A 16,062-nucleotide genomic window follows, 5' to 3' on the forward strand; every position below is an offset into this window, starting at 1 on the left:
ACAGTTTTCAAAAAGTTGAATTTAGCCACTATGGACCTCAATGTTGCCTCGCTGGAGATAGGCACCAGCACCCCTCCCAATCCCACTAGGGCCAAGGGTGTAAGAAAATGGATGGATGGATGGATGAATGCTTTGAGACAAGAGCAGAAATAGATCTTCAGAAAATAAAATGTAGATGCAAAGGTGTGCTTCCAGCAATAAACAACAATGAATTGGGTAGATTTGAGATGAAAATACAGAAAATATTGAATTACTATGGAGGTGGTCAGTCACGTGCCTCTGTTCTGATTCGGGCCACTGTCTGACTAAATCCGCCTCTGTCTGTAGGCGTATGCCTGTCTGTCCGTTTGTCTGCCTGTCTGTCTGTCTATCTCTGCCTTGTCTGTCTCCCTCCATTGGTTTGCACCGAGTCTATTTTTAACCCCAGCAGACTGGTCACGTGGCAGGGGGAGGACGTCAATAATGTTGTTGTTGGTGGGAGAGAAAGCGCGAGGCAGAAGGAACGAAGACTGTAAATATGGAGGAGGTGAAATGGTAGGAGGTTAAACGCATCCTGCCAACTAGCTTTACACCTTTCCGTGGCCACCTTAAGGAACACAGGATTCTGCGGTGGCGGAGAGAGTTAGGGGGCGGGGGGAACGCGCACCGAACCTCGGCAGTGACCGCATCCGATAGGAAGCGACCAGAGCTCCGCCGAAACTCACGGTACTGTGCGGTCTCCAAGAGGGAGTGCAAGCGTGAATGCGTGTGGCCGTTCTACAATATGCTTCGTTAATTAAATGTTTGTTCTGACTACTGTTGGAAGCAATGATATGGGCTGCTACTACAGACTAAATGTGTTGGTGTGCACAGAAATGCTACAGCTAGCTAAAGGACAGAAGCTTTTACTTGGAAGATCTAGTAACTAACCAGCTGTTAACCAGGTAACAGTACAGGTGTTTGCTGGTGCGACACGCTCTGGGAACTTTCCGTGGAGACACCAGCTAACTATAATGCATCTAACAACTGACAGCCAAAGGTTAACCACCAGAATCTACAGTACAAGCATGCAGCTAACAGATGGGAGCAATTAACTCTTTTGATGGCTTAGAGCTGATTATAAGCCAACATGTAATAGATCGCAGTCTCCAGTCACTAACATCAGTAGGATGTGCAGCTACCAGATCAAGGAGACAGTGTAGGTTACACATGCATATATGAATGTGGTGCCTAAGAATCTAACACAGAAGCACAAAGTCTTTAGTACTTAAAGCCTGTTTCCAGGTTGTTTCACTGACTCTAAAGATGGAAGTCCCAATTTCTGAACCCATTGTTTATAAGACTGGGCAATAAATTGATAATGTATATTGCAATAGAGACGTGATCAATATAACTAGAAAACATGTCCAATAGAATGTTCTAATTTCAGTAAACTGCGATCCAGAACCACACAGCATTCTGGGGGTAGGTCAAGGAAGGGCATTCTTCATTCAACCTCTCACAGCCAGCTAAGCAAGGTTGGTGGCATCAGCTGATTCATTAAATAGTTAATACTTTATTATTTGTTATAATAATGATACCATTATTTTGCATTCATTGGTAAACTGGCTACAATTCACTGACTAACTTTTAACAACAGCAATTTTGGGTTTCATCACAGTGCCTCATAACTGCTTAAAAATAAAATGAATGGGTTGGAGTGAATGTAGAAAAAAGAGTGCAACAGTTTGAGAGGAAATTGTGCATAAAACAAACAAAAAAAAATGCCACGTCACCAGTTTGACAGTATTTAAGATATTTAAAACAACAAATTAATAACTGCTGATATCAACTCCTATCAAACCCTTATATCATTTTTCAGCCATATTGCTCAGCCCTATGTCCACTTCTACTTTGAAAGAAAATAAGCAAATTTTCACTACCTACCTTTAAAAAGAATAATAACTATTATTCTTTTAATAGTTATGCAATATGTACAAATATGTACATATTGTTTCTGTCTTTTATTTCCTTTAAAGCGTATATAGTTCTACTTAATGTCTGTATGCTGTGAGTGTGTAAAAGTGAAGTCAAATTCTTTATGCACACAGTCTTGACCAGTAAAGATAATTCTGATAAATAAAAAAATGGAAATTTTCAAATTCACTCAATTGATTGCGCTTTGTATTAAGTCCCTTACAAAAATCTCTACCCCCCCATGAATCTGTACACTTTAGTCTTGTTAAAAACACAAAATTGAATATATTTTTACATTGTAGTACATAATGTGATATAGAACCATATGATACATGGTTTTACTTTAATACCCCTATTTAAAATTCAATGCTATCAACAGTATTCAGATACTGAATAACTAGAGTCCAACACTGTGTAAATCAATCTCAGTATAAATCCTGAACATCAACCTAAACACTCCATCACCAAGATGAAACATAATAGTAGCAGCAACATGTTAGGGATAGAGGACAATTCTAAAAGAACATCTATCAGCGACTGCAAAAGGTTTTAAGACCTGTTTTACCTTCTTGAAGGACAACAATTCTAAAGTTAAATTAGCATCAATTGAGCAAACGACTTCCTAAGCTACTGCTGTAGCACATTTTCTAGCCATCGTACTATCATTGTGTTGCAGTGGCAAAGAATTATCAAGATAAAATATCTGTTATTGTACTTCAGCTACACAATACATTGAATTGTAATCATATTTGCAATACAAATGTGTCCAATATTGGAATGGCTAAGGACAGTTTGGATGTAATATTTGGTAAGCCAGGATATTTGTGGAGAAACTCTGATGAGAATAACATATTTAGCCCTGTGGACAGACGTTTACTGTCCTTTTGTTATGGTCCACTGGTGTTTTGGGTTTTAGATTGATTTAATTTCAGTCTTGATTATTTCTTATTGGTTTTTTCATATTTCTTGGTATGCTAGTTCTTGTGTTTTTTTTTCTCCCTACAATCTTTGTTTTTGATTTAATCATACTAATTCTCCTCTCCCCCCAGAGAGCACGTCCCTAGATAGAAACTTTTGGTAACACTTTATTTGACGGTGTGTGCATAAGACTGACATGACACTGTCGTAAATATGACTTAACATCTGTCATAAACATTGAAGGAGTCTTTATGAATGTCTAAGACTGTTGTCATGAAGTGTCATTCAGTGTCATTATTTACCAAATGTTATGACGTGTCATTCGGTAAATAATGACACGTTTAATGCAAAATTGCTCTAAAAGTTGCATTGAAAGTCCATTCAAAGTGCCAGCTTTGCATTAAAGTGTCATATAAAAACTTAAGGCAAAGTTGGCAGTTCATGACAACAGTCACAGACATTCATAGAGCCTCCTTCATGCTCATGACAAATGTTAAGTCATTTTTATGACAGTGTCATGTCAATCTTATGCACATCCTGTCAAATAAAGTGCTACCAAACTTTTTAACCTCCCTCCATCCATTTAAGACACACTAGTCTAGTAGGATTGTGAGATGGACTGGTGCCCATCTCCAGCGGTGCACAGGTTTTTTTTCTCAGAATTATTAAATGCCAATGTTTATAGTATCTAAATATAAAACATGACATTTTAAAAAACTATTTCACATCAACATCTATCTGTACATTCAACTTTTATTCCCATGATTAGTAACAAAATATGAAACTGAAGCATTCAATTGTTTGTTTGTGTTTTTCATCACAAGTTGTGCAGTACTTTGTCTGAAGACAAGGAGAACTTGAACAGTGTTGTTTTTACCTGCAGAAAATACACTTTCCTTCTTTTTTTGTTAGTTTTTTGCATTTTTAAATGCAAGAAAACAACATTGGCAATGACAGGCAGCAGCGTAAGCTCAATGATAACTACCTGGTTAAATCAAACTTAAATAAATAAGTGAAAAATATACAATAACTTAATGAGGTATTGTGTTAAAGCTACACTGCCTTTTCTTCCCAGTGTTGTGACTGGAACTTGTAGTCAGCAGAATCGCTTGGAACTTCTGGTATTCAAGTCCACACTTCGTTTATGGTGGTAAAACAAATTGCTTGTGTTTCCTCTCTTCCACATACTTTGCAGATTACATTTTCTGTTCCTGGTCTGACTGTTTTACCCTCGTTGGATCTTAAAAGACACAATCCTTTAGACCCCACAAGTTTACCGCAGGCACGTCCCAGTGGGGCTCGCACTGATCCCCCGTGCGCTTTTACCCTTTCTTCTGTGTGACAACTAGGATGAATTAGAATATATGATTCTGCTGATTCTGTCGTGAATGTTCAAACTAGTTAGCATGCCCACTGATGACGGTGGATAAACAGTTTTCCCGTAATAGTAAGTTGTTTCTCTACCATCAGCACATTGAGCAGTGAGTACGTGAGCTTGATTGACACTGCTAAGACCCTTCTGGTTCTGATTAGCTGTTTTTGTACAGGAGTGGTGCTTTTCTCATCAGTTGGCAATAGTAGCACTGGGAGGATGCAGAGAACAGTGTCTCATACTGTCACGACATATATGTTTCAACAAATATGTAAAAAAAAAAAAAAAAAGTAGCAGAGAAGCAATGTCAATGGTGTGGTCATTTTATGATGTCATAAATATATATGATTTCACTAAATATCAGGAAGCGGCCATAACAGCAGTGTTAATATTCGTATCAACCCAAACTTTTGTACCTATTACATCCTATTACTTTTTTTACTTCAGAATGAACCCATGTCTCAGTAGGATCATCTGTATAAATAACGGTCCGACTTAAAGACAATACCAGTGGCATGAACAATGGCATATGACAAGAGATATTAACAAAAGCTTACTCTTTCATTGGCCATTATCTACTATATTAATGAAGAGATGTTTAACTGTCTGTCTTCTTAGCATTTGGTATGATGTACTCAGCACTGACAACCTTTGTTATCCGGTACTTGCGAAAACACAAGAAATGCTAACAAAATTTGACTACTGACCTTTATTAAATGATGTGACGAAGAAATGTATGTCCCAGCCAAAGCACCTAGTTGTGCACACCAATGCTTTAGAGAAAAATGAGTCATTGAACTAAACCCTTGTGTGTATATATATATATATATATAAATAAATATATATATATATATATATATATATATATATATATATATATATATATATATATATATATATATATATATATATAGTACAAATCTGCATTATTGCAGATTTGCTAGATATTTGGTACAATTAGCTGCTAGGTTGCTCATGATTGATGGCTATTTAGTGAATACAAAAAGATCTTCAAAGACAACTGCAATTGTCATAATATTTGAATTCTTAAAAATATGGTAGCATCATCACTGCAAGATCTTTGTGACAGGTGGGAATCATTTTCGATGCAATTTTGTACATATGAAACCTTCAACTGGATTAATGCGTTTTGTAGAGCAGGAGGTTTGATGGCACAATTTGTGCATCTTAACCAAAACCTTCTCAGCTCTGAAGCCAGTGTAAGAAGTGCATTTTTCAGTACAAATACTTAATTTATCCTACCAGGATATAAAATGTCTCATATCATCTAAGTGGTACTTGGGTACCCTATTATTCTTCACCAAAAGTGCTTTTGCCACTCTGTGTGGCCTTCTGGGTCAAAAACTGAGCAGAGAGATGGAGTCGTGATATGTTCCTTACCCATTATGATTGATGACCTTAAGGGTATTGTCCTCTCTCTTTTCTTTGGTTCAGCTATCCATGAAGTCTCCTTTTTAACTCCTCTGAAAATTAGAGTCAAAGTTTAGGAATTATTTGAGCTTTTGATATGCCAGTCAGCTGTTTGCAAAACATCTTGTCACATTCACACAACATAACAACTGTCTCAAAGTAAAAGAAGAAACAAAAATCTTCAAGCTGCAAGTTTCGGATGTTTCCAAAACCAGAAGGAATAACAACCAAAACAATTAATGTCACTTCATGAATTAAAGTTACTCAACATACTGCCACTATGACCTGCATAATTCTAGAAAATTTTGAAATGCTTTGAGATTGGGATAAAGAAAAGGCAGCAACACTGTCCCTGTGCTTGCAAACTTAAAATGTCAGCTTTTTGGGTTAGCTTTTTATTTGTTGAGTAACATACTATTTGGATTGTTAGTTGACATTCAAGAATGTGGAATGCTGTTTATGCCTGGTTCACACAGCAAGATTTTAAAATTGTTAGAAACCACACATGACAATAAAAAATCGTAGGTATATCAGGTGTGATTGTGGTGTGTGTGTGTGTGTGTGTGTGTGTGTGTGTGTGTGTGTGTGTGTGTGTGTGTGTGTGCGTGTGGGTGTGTGCGTGTGTGTGTGTACAGCCCACAGCAGGAGCAAGACCCCACACACGATTTCATTCAACATTCAGATGGACGGAAAATCTATGTTTGTTTGAAGATATGAGCGAGGGAATCTAGGAGAGCTTAGGCATGTAACCCAGGTGAACATAGAAACTAGGGCTGGGTATTGTTAGGAATCTCACGATTCGATTCGATTTCGATTATTGCTGTTGCGATTCGATTCGATTCGATATTGATTTAAAGTTGTGAAGACACAAATGATTTAAGAAAATGGTGACATTTTTAAAATATTTATTTTCATACAAACTTCTGTAACATCACATTTCTGAGCAATGAAACAAACTTCTTTCTGCAATGTGCTTAAAGTAAAAAACTGTTCTTAATAAACACTAAAAAATAAAGTGCATGTAAAATAAAATTATGCATTGCTTATGTCTTGAAAGTCTAATATAAATAAAAATGCATTTCAATAACATCTGTGCATATTGGTGCAGATTTAAAAACAAATCATAGGGTTGTATTCAACTGAATTGCACTGAAAAAGTTTAGTGCTTGTAAACATTCTTAGCTTTTGAACATGTAGTGATTAACCTCTAATTTTTGAACATATCTTGAACTGAACTATAGTACTGTAGCCAGAAATGAAGAACTGTACTGTAACAGTACAGTTCTTCATTTCTGGTTACAGACTAAGTGGGCACGTGGAAATTCTTGTTCAGAAAAAGCAACTGATCCACACTGATCATCATCGTGGTTCGAGTATCTTTAGCATATTCTTAAAACCCTTGTTTTCAACAACACTGTACGGTCGTAGGTCCTTGCAAATAAACACGGCTACAGACTTTGTGATTTTTTGTGCGCGGGCAGAGCTTGGCGGAAGTTTAGAGATGAATGATTTGTCGATTTGTGTCTGTTTGGAGTCAACAGATTGTGCTTCGGGTTTTTGTAGCGCATCTGCGTGGTATCTGGTTAAGTGGTTGCGCAGGTTTGTCGTGTTACTGCAGTACTTTAATTCTCTCTGGCACAGCTTACATACCACCTTGCTTTTGTCGACTTCTTGAGTTCCAGATTTAGACGGGAAAGCAAAATGAGCCCAAACATCTGACTTAAAAGTTGACGGAGTTAGCTTTCTACAGCTGCTCGCCATGACTGTTGTTATGCGCTCAGGTGCTCAGCACACTAACCAAACTCGCAGCGCCCCCTACGTGTCAGGAGGTGAATCGATTCTGAGGAGCCCCCTAATCGATTATGAATTTTGCGTGAAATTATTGCGATGCATCGATTCTTCAATTATTTTACCCACCCCTAATAGAAACCACAAAGGGCTAACACTCAGGTGTCGAAGGGGTGGGAGCCAACTCTTCTTATCCCACCTGCTGATAATCTTGATGTAATGCACATTTCAGGCCACACCTGCTAGACATTAAATGAGCCTAGGTGCTCCATGACACCTTCGAGTGGTTTCTGATAAACCTAACACCGCACAAGGACATCACAAACCAAATTCCTTACAACAGCCCCATCAGCAATCACCACCAGGCAGAGTACAAAAGTGAGTAAATTTTTTTGCTTGTCAGAAGGGAACAGAGGAGACTGGTAATTTAGGGAGACTTCAAACTGGGAAAAACCAGGGGCTGAAAAGGTGTGAGCGTTATGAGCACAATCAACCCAGTCATAAGGATTTGTGGCGGTGAGGCAATGCAAGGTAGATTCTATTTCTTGTTTCATGTTTTCAGTTTGACCATTGAAATGTAGATGGAAACTGGAAGTGAGACTGCCCTTGGTGTTGAAAGCTTTTCAGAGCTGTTTCCAGACTTGAGAGATGAACTAGGGGCCATGATCGGACAGTATGGAGAATGCTGTGGAAATGGAACAGATTTGACCAGGAGTTGAGCAGTTTGGAAGGCAGTGAAAGATTTTCTGAGGGGAAATATTTGGCAGGCTTTGGAAAAACGATCAATGTTGTTAAGACTGGTGATCATATCTTTGGATGGTGGTAATCCAGTAACAAAGTCAAAATGGTAATATGAGACCAAGGTTATTTGGGAATGGGGAGAGGCTGAAGGAGTCCAGAAAATGGTTGATTGCTGGTTTTATTGCAGTCGCAGACGTGACAAGCAAGGGAAATATTCTTTGTGTTTATGGATGGATGACCACCAGAACGTCCAGTTGATGAGGGCGATGGTTTGGCTGATTTCAGGGTGGAAGGAGAATTTTACTAAGTGGACCTGATGAATGAGTCAGGCACAGATTCAGGAGGGAAAGTAGATCTTGTTAGGGAGGCCAGTAGGAGGATCAGGTTCATTCAGTTTAGCTGAATGAACCTGATCCAACAGAACAGATGGGTGGAAGGACGAGAGCCAGGGTTTTATCCTTGGAGTCTGGTGAGATGTTAATAATCACCTACATTGTATTTGCTTTCTGTGAGAGAAAGACAGGGAGAAAAAAAGCACAAGGATGTACACTGAACATCTTGCAGTCGTGCCAGTCTGTTGAAAACAACCCTTAAATGGCCTTTAGTACAATAATGGACATTGAGCTGTGAAGCTACTGCTCTGGTGGACATCCCTGCATCCAACTTGCCAATGTCACGCTCCTGCATAACTTGAAACATCTGAGGCATTATGACTTGTGACAAAATTTGACATTTAGGGGTGGCCTTTTGTTGTCCCCAGTCCAAGGATTGTCCAGCTGTTGTTCATTTTGTCTGATCACCCACTGGATCTGCCCCACCCATGCACTGAGTAAAAAAACAACTCATTGAGTAATGCTCACTGACAGCAGGTTGGATTAAAAATTATACACAAATCAAAAGAAGTATATTTGTACAATAAAATGTCATTTACAGTTAACTCCAGATGGCAACAATATTTAACATGGGGTGTTTATATTTTTGTTCAGTATAATTAGTTATTAACAGGAGATCTTTGTGACAGCACAGCTTCAACCCCCAAGTCAAAATCATCCATCTGAAAAATAAACTAAAGGTGGGGGTCAGGTTGAACAAGGACTGGCGCTTCTGAGAATCTCTTCTTGACTTCAAGCAAGACTTTGTCGGCATCCAGGTTAGAGATGAAGGTGCTCTCGGTTGAAGTAAGAGATGTAAGGGGTACCGCTGTTTGGCTGTAGTTCCTAATGAAACGGTGGTATAACTTAGCATATCCTAGAAAACTTTGCAATTGTTTATGGTTGTTGGAAATGTGCCAGCCAGTCCTGAAAAGCTTTGGTTTGTACATACCTGTTTGCCCTCAAAAATGTAGCCCAAAAAGATAACGGATAGTTTGTGGAACTCACATTTTTCTGCTTTCAGATAATTTTTTTCCCCAAGAGGAATTAAAGTATGAGGTGTGGTATTCCTGTGGTATTTCCTGTGGTTTCTAGAAGATCAAAATGCCATCAAGGTAAACAAAAACAAACTGATAGAGAAAGTCACAGAGGACATCGTTGATGAGATTTTGAAAAACTACAGGTGCATTTCACACAGTGGGGTCCGAAAGGCAGTCTTCCACTCAACTCCATGCCATATGTGGACTAAATGATAGACGTTGTGTAGATCGAGCTTGAAGAAGATGGTGGCTTCATGGACCGGTTGAGAAGCAGAGAAGATGAAGTAAAGGGGGTTTATTTTTTATTGTTATCTGGTTGAGCCCTCTATGATCAACACAGGGATCAAGGAACCCAATTTTTACCAACAAAAGGAAACCTGTTCCCAGAAGTGAAGATAAGTAGTAGATATTACCTGTATTCATAGATTAATGGATGTACTTTTTCATAGTCTCACATTCCGGATAGGACAGATTTAAGAGTCGACTGGATGACAACAGGACACAATGGAGAAGATCTATGGCACAGTCAAACAATCGATGGGGAAGCAGAGAGAGCTTTGGATGTACTGAACACTTGTTTGAAATCCAGGTATTCATCAAGGACATGCTTCTTTTGGGCAGGTGGGTACAGGCTTGGAGGAACGGCAAACAGACAGACAGTAGCTGAACCAGAACTTGATGTGAGATTCAGATCAGTCAAAATGTTGATTATGTTTGCTCCACAGCACACGAAACGCGTTACAAACACAGTTGGTGACAAAAAACACTGTACATTATATAAATAAGAAAGACCAAAATATAGCCATCTGCATTTTCTGGGTGAAAAATATTGTCTAAAAAGCACCTGTGTTGCACATAATGCTAGCTGAGAAATAATCAAAATTAGCTTTACCCAACAATTTTATAGAAGTGAGAGTAGCTCAATATAACCACATAAAATATATTGTCATCCTCAAATAAACACAAAACTGTAATACAATGTTTTTTAAAAAGTACTTACCCAGTGAAAGTCATTGTTTCACCAGGTAAACAATGACCCGTGAATGGCTAGAGGGCCTGTGAACGCCTCCAGCCGGTAAGCATCCCATAATGCAACTGTACATATAAAATGTATAGTACAGATGTAAATTTCCACATATGGTCCAGCAGTCCAATCGCATCCTATATACTTTCCGTTCGCATTTCAGATCACAGTAAGGAGCTGTGTTTTCAAAACCCAGCCACCTTACTGCATTTTCCTGATTTTTATAGCCATTTGTTACAGTGTACACAACTGTCAAATCATCAAACTTCCCCTCGAGGGCCGGCATCCTGCATGTTTTAGTTCTCTCCCTGGTTTAACGCACCTGGATCCAATGATGGCTTGTTAGAAAACCTAAGGAGAACATTGACATGCTGTAAAGGTTGTTACTACCACCAGGGAAAGAACTAAAACATGCAGGATGCTGGCCCTCAAGGACCAACTTTGGGCATCCCTGCTCTAAGCAATAACATGACGATAACATAATTTTTTTTAATTTAAAAATGTCTAATTTCTGAGAGACTAAATTCTGGGTTTTCATTGCTTATAAAATAGTCACTTAATTGTGTCGCCAATGAGTAAAATTAATTCTGAGATTACTTATGTAAGAACAGCTAGAACAGCAGTGTGTGGGGGGTGCGTGTGCATGTGTGTGTGTGTTTGGAGAGCAGTAGGCCTACATGTATGTCACGTATTTTGTTGGCATCTTAAGATGGACATGTACAGAGGGGCTGACGTTACATCAGATTTGTGCCTATCCGAAAACAGAAGGACCAGCAGGGAAATTACCTCTAAATCCTGTGCTCCCTCCCGGTTTCTATTGCTCACACTTGCTATTTGTTTAGGGAGGAGGTGTTCAGGTGAACTGTTACCATGGCAGCCAGACCCCCAGTTGCCAGGCAGCACTTCCTGCTCTTCTGCAGAATGGGAGGGGCCAGGTATTTTGGGAAATGCTGGTGTGAAGAGGAGGAGGAGGTGGTAGAGAAGTAGAAAGAGGACCAATTCCCAGTTCTGGGTACTTTAGCAGCGGTAGGAGAAAAAAAGATGCTACAGTGTTTCTTCCTAACATGAGTTTGGGTGTCATGTCATTAGGTCATTAGGCTAATGGAGCAGTTGGGCAGCAGACTATACTCAGAACTATTGCAACACCAAACACACTATACAGTGACCAGGGATTTGAATGTGTTCTAAAATAAATAATGTGTCCCTTCTGACACAGTGGCACATACTTAGTCAACATTATTGTAAGTTATTGTACTTAAAGATACAAAACAAATCATAAAGGTAGCGAGAGTAGGGATAACAGTCACTTAGGTGATTTCTCTTTAGCTACAATTCATGTTTCTTTTGAAGTGCTCCAAGGTTCCATCTTGGATCCAGTGCTGTTTTTATGACACTACCACTGAGGGTGATTGTTAATAATAAATAAGTATAGTTAATGATAGATGTCGTTCAGTCACATTCAGCTTTGCTGGACTGAAAACCTAGATGACTTGTAATTCTTAACATATAAATGATAACAAAACACATCATTCTGTTCAGGTACAGCCATACTTATGATCACTCATAAGTATGAGGGATCATAAATATGATCAGAGACTCTGGTCCTAGGTCACTCTGGTCTCATAGGTCTGTAATCCACTTTTATCCACTTATCTGTCAAGAGCATTGGCGTGATATTTGACAGAGATATTACGCTGGATAAGCAGGTAAGCTTTACCTGGTAAAAGTCAAGTTTTTACCGACTCAGACTTATTGCCAACGTCAAAGGTTACCTCCTTCTCAAGCATCTGGAGAGAGTGATTTATGCCCCTATATAATCGCATCTGGTTTATTGTTATTCACTTTACTATGTGATTGACAAAACTAAAAAAATAATTAATTATTTGCAACTAGTTCAGAAAGCAGCAACCCAGCATTTCATCTGTAAGTGAGAACATTTTCACATATCACCAATACTGGCTTTACTTCACTAGCTTCTGGTACTAAAGGGCTGATTTTGTCAGTTTTTAAATGTCGGTTTTTAAATGCAATTTGTGTCCAAATTGTTGAATTAGTATAATCCAGCCAGAATGCTCAGGTCTGGTCACCAGCTACTGGTCAAAGTCCCAAAAATACTAAATTGAAGACTGAAATGTGACAGAGCTTTTGGGTTTTCTAGGCTCTAGGACAGCCTGTCAATGCATATTAGATTGGCCTTAACCCTTGAGAGTTTTACAACTTTTAAAAAGACTCACTATTTGTCCTGGAATTTTGGTTCTATGTAATATACATATAATATATCCCAACTTGGTAAATCTTTCTCAAGTGCCCCATATGTTATATAAAAATTGATCAAACAATTGAAGAAACTCTGCTAAAGCCCCCAAACAAATAGTTGTTAGTATTAACCTTTGTTTAGGTGAATGCAGTCATCTGTAAATCAGTGTTATGAGATACATTCAGAATTTCTGCTAAGCAACATTGAAATTAGAACGTAAAAAACAATTTGTTTATTTGTCGAGTTACTGAGGTGTGTCATCAGCATTATATAATCGAAAGTTTTATCAAGGGTCTGCAACCTTCACAGTCCAAAGAGTCAGGCTGCAGACCCTGTATTATATAAACTTGTGTGAAAAGAGTGAATGGCTGTCACTTTACCCATTGTTACAGTTGTTTCTTGGACTGTTCATAATTGACAAAATATAAAATGTGGACTGTTATACGTATATGTTTGAACTCTCAAATTTTGTTGTCAATGATGTCAACAATCCTATTTGCAGTTTGTCAAAAAGACTTTATGGAAAATTAATGTAAACTAAAAATGTAACCCTATTTAATGAGAAAAATATTAAAAATACAGTTTAATGCCATAAAGGCAACACAGTTAGTACGCAGAGCAGGAGACTGTTAATGTGTGCACCAGGTCAGAGTAAGTTAACTGCAGTAAGATTTCTGCAAATACTGGATCAAGGTGACATGATGATCCAGATAGAAAAACCTTAGGGAGATAGGAGCATTAAGCAGTTCTGACCAGAGTTTAGTCTGAGAGCCTTAGATTGCACTGATGCACCTAGGCTATCTGTGTGTGTTTTAATATACTCAAGGAGAGTGTAGCTTTATTTTCAGGATGTCAATTTTTGTCAATTTTCCATGTATCTTTCCTCTTCACCATATTATTACTTTAGCAGTAGATGGAGCCAGAGGACCAGGGGGATCTCCAGTAAGCTTCAGGGTACATCTTGTTTTGCAATTTAGAATCTTGCCATAAACCAAATATAAATCAGAAAAAAGTTATGTTCATGGTTCAGTGCTGAAATCTGCCAAGTTAAATTTGTTTGTATACATATCAGTCCAGTTTCTTTGTATATCTACTGAGATATGTTGTGTGAAATCAAGAATGATTTGTATTAAAATAGTTAATTGCAATTTTTCTCCAACATTTGAAACTAGACTTGCATTATTAGATTGTAGATGCATGTAAAAACAACATATCTAACATAACTCCTGGTTAAAAGTAGATTTTTGTTGTAATTTATATTTATTGCAGGAGGCGCTGTATGTGTGTCATGGATTACTCAATTTGTAGTATGTAATAACTAGGAAAACAATTTTTTCAGCAGACTGTTGTCGCTACATGCTCATCCAAGAGTGAAAGTCAATGACTCAATGCAAACTGCTGGGTTTCCTTAGACAGAAACTTAGACAACTACTTTGAATATCTAATAGAGCATTCTTTTTGGTAACTAGAATCAGTTGGAATATATTTATGATTGAACTGAAATAATTTTTTTGTAAAGTGCTGTGAGATGACATTGTTATGAATTGGTACTATATAAATGAACTGAGTTGAATTTTAGTTTGTTTTGCAGTATGTAATAGGAAAATATGTTAACTTGCAATTTATCTCCAACATTTGAAACTAGATTTGCATTATTAGATTGTAAATGCATGTAAAAACAACATACGGTCATATGAAAACGTTTGGGCACCCCTATCAATCTTAATTATTTTTATTTCTAAATATTTGGGTGTTTGCAAGGGCTGCACAGTGGCGCAGTTGGTAGAGCTGTTGCCTTGCAGCAAGAAGGTCCTGGGTTCGATTCCCGGCCCGGGGATCTTTCTGCATGGAGTTTGCGTGTTCTCCCTGTGCATGGTGGGTTCTCTCTGGGTTCTCCGGCTTCCTCCCACAGTCCAAAAACATGACTGTCAGGTTAATTGGTTTCTCTAAATTCTCCCTAGGTGTGAATGTGTGTGTGCATGGTTGTTTGTCTTGTATGTCTCTGTGTTGCCCTGCGACAGAATGGCAACCTGTCCAGGGTGACCCCGCCTCTCGCCCGGGACGCAGCTGGAGATAGGCACCAGCAACCCTCCCGACCCCATATAGGGAAGAAGGGTGTAAAGAAAATGGATGGATGTTTGCAACAGCTATTTCAGTCTGATATAGCTAATAACTGATGGACACAGTAATATTTCAGTATTGAAATGAGGTTTGTTGGACTAACAGAAAATGTGTAATATACATTAAAACAAAATTTGACAGGTGCAAAAATATGGCCCCCTCAGCAGAAAAGAGACATTAATATTTAGTAGATCCTCCTTTTGCAAGAATAACAGCTTTTAATGGAAGGTATTTTTGACAATTCCTCTTACAAGACAATTCCAATTCAGTTAAGCTTGATGGTCGCCAAGCATGGACAGCCCACTTCAAATCATCCCACAGATGTTCAATGATATTCAGGTCTGGGGATTGGGATGGCCATTCCAGAACATTGTAATTGTTCCTCTGCATGAATGCCTGAGTAGATTTGGAGCAGTGTTTTGGATCATTGTCTTGCTGAAATATCCATGACCGGCGTAATTTCAACTTCGTAACTGATTCTTGAACATTATTCTCAAGAATCTGCTGATATTGAGTGGAATCCATGCGACCCTCAACTTTAACAAGATTCCCAGTTCCGGCATTGGCCACGCAGCCCCAAAGCATGTTGGAACCTCCACCAAATTTTACAGTGGGTAGCAAGTGTTTTTCTTGGAACGCTGTGTTTTTTTGCCGCCATGCATAACGCCTTTCTTTATGACCAAACAACTCAATCTTTGTTCCATCAGTCCACAGGATCTTATTCCAAAATGAAGCTGGCTTGTCCAAATGTGCTTTTGCATACCTCAAGTGACTCTGTCTGTGGCGTGCTTGCAGAAAAGGCTTCGGTCACATCACTCTCCCAAACAGCTTCTCCTTGTGCAAAGTGTGCTGAATTGTTGAACAATGCACAGTGACACCATCTGCAGCAAGTTGATGGTGCAGGTCTATGGAGGTGGTCTGTGGGATGTCCTTCACTGTTCTCACCATTCTTCTTCTCTGCCTCTCTGATATTTTTCTTAGCCTGCCACTTCTGGGCTTAACAAAAACTGTCCCCGTGGTCTTCCATTTTCTTACTATGTTCCTCACAGTGGAAACTGGCGGTT

At 38.7% G+C, this 16,062-nt stretch overlaps 1 protein-coding gene across 4 annotated transcripts in view; it reads left to right on the top strand.

Moving 5' to 3' along the window:
• The first annotated feature begins 452 nt into the window (after positions 1–452).
• Positions 453–16,062, top strand: part of hdac5 (histone deacetylase 5) — a 76,673-nt gene continuing 61,063 nt past the window's right edge. Inside the window, exons 1-2 of one of the 4 annotated variants that reach the window (XM_044098987.1) lie at positions 459–705; positions 1,409–1,496. The gene's annotated coding sequence lies outside the window, so the exon portion shown is untranslated. Of the gene's footprint in view, positions 706–1,408; positions 1,497–11,593; positions 11,647–16,062 lie in introns of those variants that run through there. The other 3 variants (XM_044098981.1, XM_044098986.1, XM_044098988.1) reach the window with 3 other exon arrangements.

This window comes from Gambusia affinis, linkage group LG19, assembly GCF_019740435.1.
Source record: "Gambusia affinis linkage group LG19, SWU_Gaff_1.0, whole genome shotgun sequence".
Taxonomy (NCBI): Eukaryota; Metazoa; Chordata; class Actinopteri; order Cyprinodontiformes; family Poeciliidae; genus Gambusia; species Gambusia affinis.